The sequence below is a fragment of the Cinclus cinclus genome, chromosome 13 (genome assembly GCF_963662255.1).
Source record: "Cinclus cinclus chromosome 13, bCinCin1.1, whole genome shotgun sequence".
Classification (NCBI taxonomy): domain Eukaryota; kingdom Metazoa; phylum Chordata; class Aves; order Passeriformes; family Cinclidae; genus Cinclus; species Cinclus cinclus.
The window spans coordinates 20,240,077-20,246,709 of NC_085058.1; positions in this window are offsets into that span (position 1 = coordinate 20,240,077).

The window sequence follows — 6,633 nt, forward strand, 5'->3', positions numbered from 1 at the left end:
GACGTGTTTGATGGTTGAGAAACAAAAGGAGGTTCTGGACAACTCCTGGTTGGGTGGATCCTCCATTTGAGCGTGGCCTGGATTTTGGGAATGTCTCCAGTGCCTCGGAGGAGTCGTGAGCAGCTTTGTCCCATAGATCTCCTAGTCTGTCATCCAGGTAATAAATGATCCAGGAGTGTTTGGGAAGAATATATTTACTCTGAGGAGCAGCTGCAGCCAAAAAAAAATGTCCTGGTCAGATGTGCCTGTCTTGGCTGATTGACTCTCCCTGGAAATGCTGGATAAAATCAGCCCCCTTTGCTCTGACTTGTGCTGGGCCTGTCAGGGCCAGGTTGGACACAGGCTTTGCTTGGTCAGGGAAGTTATTTATTGTCAGGGAGTAGCTCTGCCAAGTCCTAGGGTTCTGCTACACATCCCTGTGCCTTTGTTTTCCATAAAATCCCAGCTTCTGGTGCCCAGTGACTGGTAAGCTTTCGAGGTTGCAGCGGATATTTTTGTCAACTTCATATTTGCAGAAAGAATGATGCAATGAGACCTCAAAGAGTTAAATAGGGCCTAAATTTACTACTCCAAAGCCCTCTGGTACATGTCAGGGGCCTGGTGCATTTTGGCACCTGTCCCTGATGTTCCTGCCACAGCCATGAGTGAGGATGGGGAATCACAGAATTGTGGAATCCTGGAATGGTTTGGGTTGGAGCAGACCTGAAATCTCATCTTGTTGCACAGCTTCCACTATCCCAGGGTGCTCCAAGCCCATCCAGCCCAGCCTTGGACACTTCCAGGGATGGAGGAAGGTGGGGGCTGCATCCCACAGGGAAACACAAACCTGGGTGGGTGCTGGGGGAGATCCTAGCAGGGAATGTTGCAATGACATTCCTGCAGTCATTTTTCAAATTATAACCATATTTGATGTTTAATTGGGACCACATTGGTTGAATTCCTGCAGCATCGGTATTAATACTTGACATCATTAATTTTTGTTTGTGTTACAGCCATTCTTAGGGAACAGTGTCAAAACATGTCACTCATTTAAAGCAGCTTTCAAGAGCTTTGCAGGGTTTTTTTTTTTATCCCTTTGGCTTAGGTTTGGTGGGTCCTGCCAAACCACCCACCTCCCTTGCTGTATCGCTTTCACACAGTCAATCAAGAGGCCATTTTTATGTTTTGGGGGCTTTTTAAAGAAATTTTTTCTTAATGCTGTCCTCATTTTACCTGGGAAGCACCAGCAAAAGTTACTTTCCCTTTTTCCCAGCATTTTCCACCACCACACTCACACCTTTGCTCCCTGTTCTCCTCGTGCAGCAGTGCCACCATTTTCCACTTTCTACCCACTTCATCCATATTTTGGACAAAAAAAGCACCAAGGATAGATTTGAGGGTTAACTCTGGGCTTTCCCTTGTGCAATCCACTGATGGTGCTTCATTCTCTTCTTTTCATTACTCATGCACTTCCCCAGGAATAAATCTGGAGTTTTATTTCAGTTGGCAGCAGGGCTTTAAAGGGAATAAAAAAGGATTTTATGGTGAGGTAATGAAATAAGACATCAAATATCCTTTTCTGTCTTATTTTGCCCCTTTAATACCTTACAATCATTGAAACTTATAACTCCTTTGAGGAACTTTAGGACTTCAAAGCTATTGAGCTCCACACTGGACCCTCTCAGAGCTCAGCTGGAGCCTTTTCTGTGCATCCCCTGCACTGGGGTTGGACCTGGGGGCTGGGAATTGGCACCTGGAGCAGCCTTTGGGGTGGCTGTGGGTGGAAGGCACTTCCATGGGGAAAGAGGAATTAATTCCCTGCCAGGTTTGCAGGAGCAGCTTGGGTTTGATTAACGAGCTGATGGGATTCTGCTGTGCAGCACCCACAGCTGCTGCTGTTTGCCCCAGCCCCTATAAAGCAGGATGGCCACAGCCCTGCTCTTTTTTGAGCAGTCTCCTGAGCTTCTCCGAGTGGGATTTTTCCTCTTTTCTGCAGGAATTGTGGTCTCCCAGTACCCGAGGTAAGTGGCATGTTCCCTATTGTTCCTTTAAGGTCTGTGGTGTTGCAACACTCTAAGGGTAGAAATTAAAGAACCCCCGGGACAGGGGTTTCAGGGCTGTGCTTAGACTGAGCTCCTGCTGCTGCTCCAGGCTTTGTGTGGCTCCTTTTGAGCTGCAGCTGCCTCAGCTTTGTCCTGAGGAGGCTCTTGGGTCACCCCTGTGATTGCAGATCACCAAGGGCTGCTTTTTTTTTTTTTTTTTTTTTTTTTTTTTTTTTGGATGTTTTGGGCAGTGCAATGGAGAAGTGAGGGTTTATTGGTTTTTTTTCTCTCTGTGGCAGTACTGGAACACCCCTTGTGCTGCACCCAAGGGTCAGACTGAGCTCAGGGGGCTTCCTCTGCTGCTCCTTAATGTCAGGGATGGATGTCTGGAGCAGCCCTCAAAGCCAGGGCAGCAAATCCCTGAGCAAGCACATCTTTGTCCTTGTGCTGAAGAGCCCGAGCTGGGCACTGACCCCAGAGCTGCTCTGGCTTATCAGTGACTGTGTGAGAGGTGATGGTTTTGTTGTAGGACGGGTGCAGGGTGGGTTTGATGCCTCAGCTGGGCTCCAGCTGGTGGCTGTCACCCCTCCAGGGCAGTGAGTCCTCAGGTGGAGCTGCTCTGGGCACAGCCCTTGGGTTGCTTTGGCAGGGACGAGTCAGATGTTGATGTTTCAGCAGAGCCTGGGATGGGTGGTGGGACTCACCTGGCTCTTCATGGGCCATCTCTGGGGTTGGTGGGACAGGGAGATGTTCTGAGCTGGTGTTCAAGCACTGAAACTCTCTGGACAAATATTCTGTGAGTGCCAAGGCTTTGATGGCGGCATCAGCTGAATTCTCCTCGTGTTCTGGGTGTACCTCAAGTCCGCTCCAGTGGAACTCCTGAATTTAGTATTGGACCTGAGTCCTTACAGGCTTTGGTGTGTGGAGTGTGTTTATTTGACAGGATCCTCTTTATTCAGCAATAATGGGTTTTAAAACTGCACTGGGCTGAGGAGGAGCAGCCAATTGCTGCTGGTGGGTCCTGGAGGCTGCTGCTCCTCCTGTGAGCAGACATTCATCATCCCAGTCCTTGGCTTTCATTTCTGCTGTGACTGAGAAATTATTCTTCACTAGCCAGAATGGAAAAGAAATTATTGCTAAACTCATCCACTCTCAGCTCTTCTGAAAAAGAGAGGCTGAGAGCCCTTTGTGGCACAGGTTTGGCTACAGTTTCCTGGGGGCTGCCAGTCTTCAGGCCATAATCCTTCCTCTCAGGGCTTTATCTCCACTGTAGAAGTGGAGTGGCTTGTTCAAGGCATAATTCAGAGCTGGGATTCAAATTCAGGGCTCTGTGTGGGCTACCAAGGTAAAAGACAAAAATCCCTGTTGGTGCAGAGGAGCTGGAGGTTTGGTTTGGGGTGTGATGCTGGGTGAGTGGTGGAAGGTCTCCAGCTCTTTGGGGTGCGGGTTAATGCTTTCAGCAGAGCTGCTCACACACCAGCCTGTGCTTCCCCGATCTCTGGGTGCTCCAGGCTCGGGCTCTGCCTGCTCTGGGGTGGGATGGAAGTGGGGGAAGAGCTTTGAGAGCTGCCCAGGGTGGTGCTGGGTCAGAGGATGGAGCTGCTGGTGCCTCTGAGGGGTGTGGGATGAGCCTCAGGAGCAGCAGGGCGAGTCGTGGGGTTTTACCTGACAAACATCAGGGTAGAAAGAAAAAAAAAGAAGAAAAATCAGGTGTCTCTGTCGTGCAGGTAAATGCCCTGTGGAGGGAGCTGGCTGTGGGATCTGCTGCTGGGGCAGGGCACGGCTGGAGGTGAATCTGCTGCTCCCTGGCTGGTTTAAGCTCAGCTTTCTGAGGTTATGGCAGTTGTGCTGGGGGAGCAGAGGTCCTTGTTCCTCCTCCTCAGTGTGTCCCTGCTGTCCTGAGCTGTCTGAGAGCAGGAACTGCCTGGTGGGAGAACACAGATCTGGTCTCATGAACGGCCAGCATGGACCGTGAGCTTCCTAGGAAGCAAAAATAAGGATTCACCTCCATCTCCCCTCACTTAATGTGGGCTGGGGGCACTGCCAGGGGATTCATGGCATCACTGCCTGCTGGGTGATGTCTGGGGCTGGTCCAGCACCCCAAAACTGCATCTAGGAACCTGGTTGAGTGCAGAGCATCCCGAGTTATTTCCTGTAAATAACTCCTTTTGCTTCTCTCAAAGGTCTTATTTTCTGTCTGGAGCATGATGAAGCATTACTTGCTGCTTTGTGGATAATCCTTTCTATATTCCTGATTTATGGATGTGCTGGTGCGATGCACAAAGTGGCATCTGTGCTTCCCACACTGTGGGAACAACCCAAAATTGCTCTGAAACTCAACTGGCTTACAATTATATTGGATTCTATTAAATTAAAACACATAGCACATATATTACACAATAAACCACAGCTATTTCATGGATCAAATTAAGTTTTATTTGGGCAAATTACAACCTTTCTTACAGTTGGGCCTTTGTGGAACCATTCCTTTTTAATAAAAACAGGCATTTTTGGCAAATGCTCTTAAAGTGTGCATTCCCAATAATTGCATATACTGTTGCTATTCTTTCTGGGATATATGTGGCTAATTATCTTCTGTTTAGGATAGGTTTAAATGAGTGGTATCTTCCCTTTGCTCCTCCCCCACACCTCCCTTCTGCTGGAAGTTCTTATTGCTTTCCATTTTTATTAGCTTGGCTGTGGAAGAGAGCAAAGGAAAAAAAAAAAGTCCTCTCATTAAAAGCAGGAGTGCTTTTCCCGGAATTTCTTGGGGAAATGTGATTCTCACAGCCTCCCTCTAGCCCTGGCTGAGGGGGGACAGAGCTGAAAATGGACCTTGGAGAAATGGGATGGAGCCCTGGGAGGGTGATGGGAAGTGCACCCCACTTGTGGAAGGGCAAAGCTTTGGAGAAAAGAAAGGTGTTTGTTAAGGAGGGGCTTGGGGAGCTCCAGATGCTGTGGAGTTGTGTCTGGGGCTTGGATTTTCCTGCTTGCCTGAGAAGATGCAGGCTCTGGTTATGGGTTTGAGGCTTGGACATCTCTGGTGGTTCTTTATTAAAGCAGGATTTTGTATTTCCCTGTGCAGGGACAGGAAGGGGGTGTGGGTGACACATCAGACCCCAAGGAATGTCTTTGGCAATGGCTCATCCTCACACAGTTTTAGTCAAAAGCAAATCAGTGCTTCAGGTACTGTGGGGATGGACAGGCAGGGTGGCTCATTCCATGTTCCCTTAGGAAACTCATCTGAAAAATGAAACCCCAGCTCCTCTCTGGATTTGGGAAGCTCCGCTGCTTTTCCTGCCTCTTGCTTTCCACTCAATGCCAGGCCAGGCTTGGAGACACCAAATATTTTTTTGAGATACTGAATGTTTTCCTAGGAATAATTGTGCCCATGGTATTTTCAGGCTGGACAGGGAAGCAGAGGGAATGTCCTAAGTGCTGCTTTCCTCAGGTAATGCCAGGGAGATCTCCAGACCCCCAGGGTGGAGATAAAGGGCCCAGCAGCCTCCAAGCACCCAAATTCCTGAATCCAGCAAGCATCAGGCTGGTGTTTCCTGCCCCAGCAGCACCTTGGGATGTGGGAAGGGTGCTCAGCCTGGTGGGATGGGGACTGTGGAGCTGTTGCTGTGGATGCCCAGAGCACGTCACATCAAACTTCAAAGCTTTCTGTCAGCTTCCAAATCCTTCTGGGCACCATTGTCAGGAGATCAAGAAGGTTTATGGAGCCTCCCAAATCACATCTGGATGCTGTTTATGGGATTGTGTTTGGTGTGATCACATCTGTGGGAGGGGTTGGCACTGGGAGCTGGTCTGGGAGTGCCAGGGCCATGGACTGGTGGCATCTCCCTGTCCTGTGGTCACAGAGAGGAGCCCCAGAGCTCATGGTTTCCTTGCTGCTTTGAAACTGCTGCCAGGAGTTTCCTCAGAGGTTGGTGCTTCCCACCTCCTTCCCTCCACAGCCCTGGCAGCGCTGGGAGCCTCAGCACTCCCCAGCTGCCAGCTTGGGCTGGGTGAGGAGCTGGTGGCCTTGTGCCAGGGGTGGTGGCACTGTCTGGGTGCCCCACTGTGCTGACAGAGTGGGCACCAACCTGTGCCACAGGGAAGAGGAAGGGAGATTGTTCTCTCCTATGAAACACTCACAGAAACTTCATTGATTGATTTTTAATTTTTTTTTTTTTAACAATAATGAAGTGTCTTTGACCTCTTGCCTCTTCCCAGGATGGGTTTTCCATTGCCAGTGCCATAGAATGTGTGGTAGTGGAGCAGGAGACAGTGGCACTTGCTCGGTCCCCCAGTGTCTCTGCACCCCATGGTGCAGCAGGAATCAAATGAAATGGCCACAACACCATTTTGGTGACCTGCCTGTGTGATTCATTCCCAGTGGCAGCAGGTCACAGCCTGGCTCTGTCCCCAAGGTGTGCCCTCCATCCTGGCATCCCAGGCACAAGTGTGCAGAGGGAGAGAACAGAGATGGGAGCAAAGGGAAGAGTCCCCAGAGCTTCCCTTGCAGGTTTTGGAGGGAGAAGATTCTGCACCTTGTCCCTGCTGGTCTCTTCCATCCAACATCCTCTGTCACTGTCCGTGTGATGGTCTCAGCACTGGGCGAGTCGGG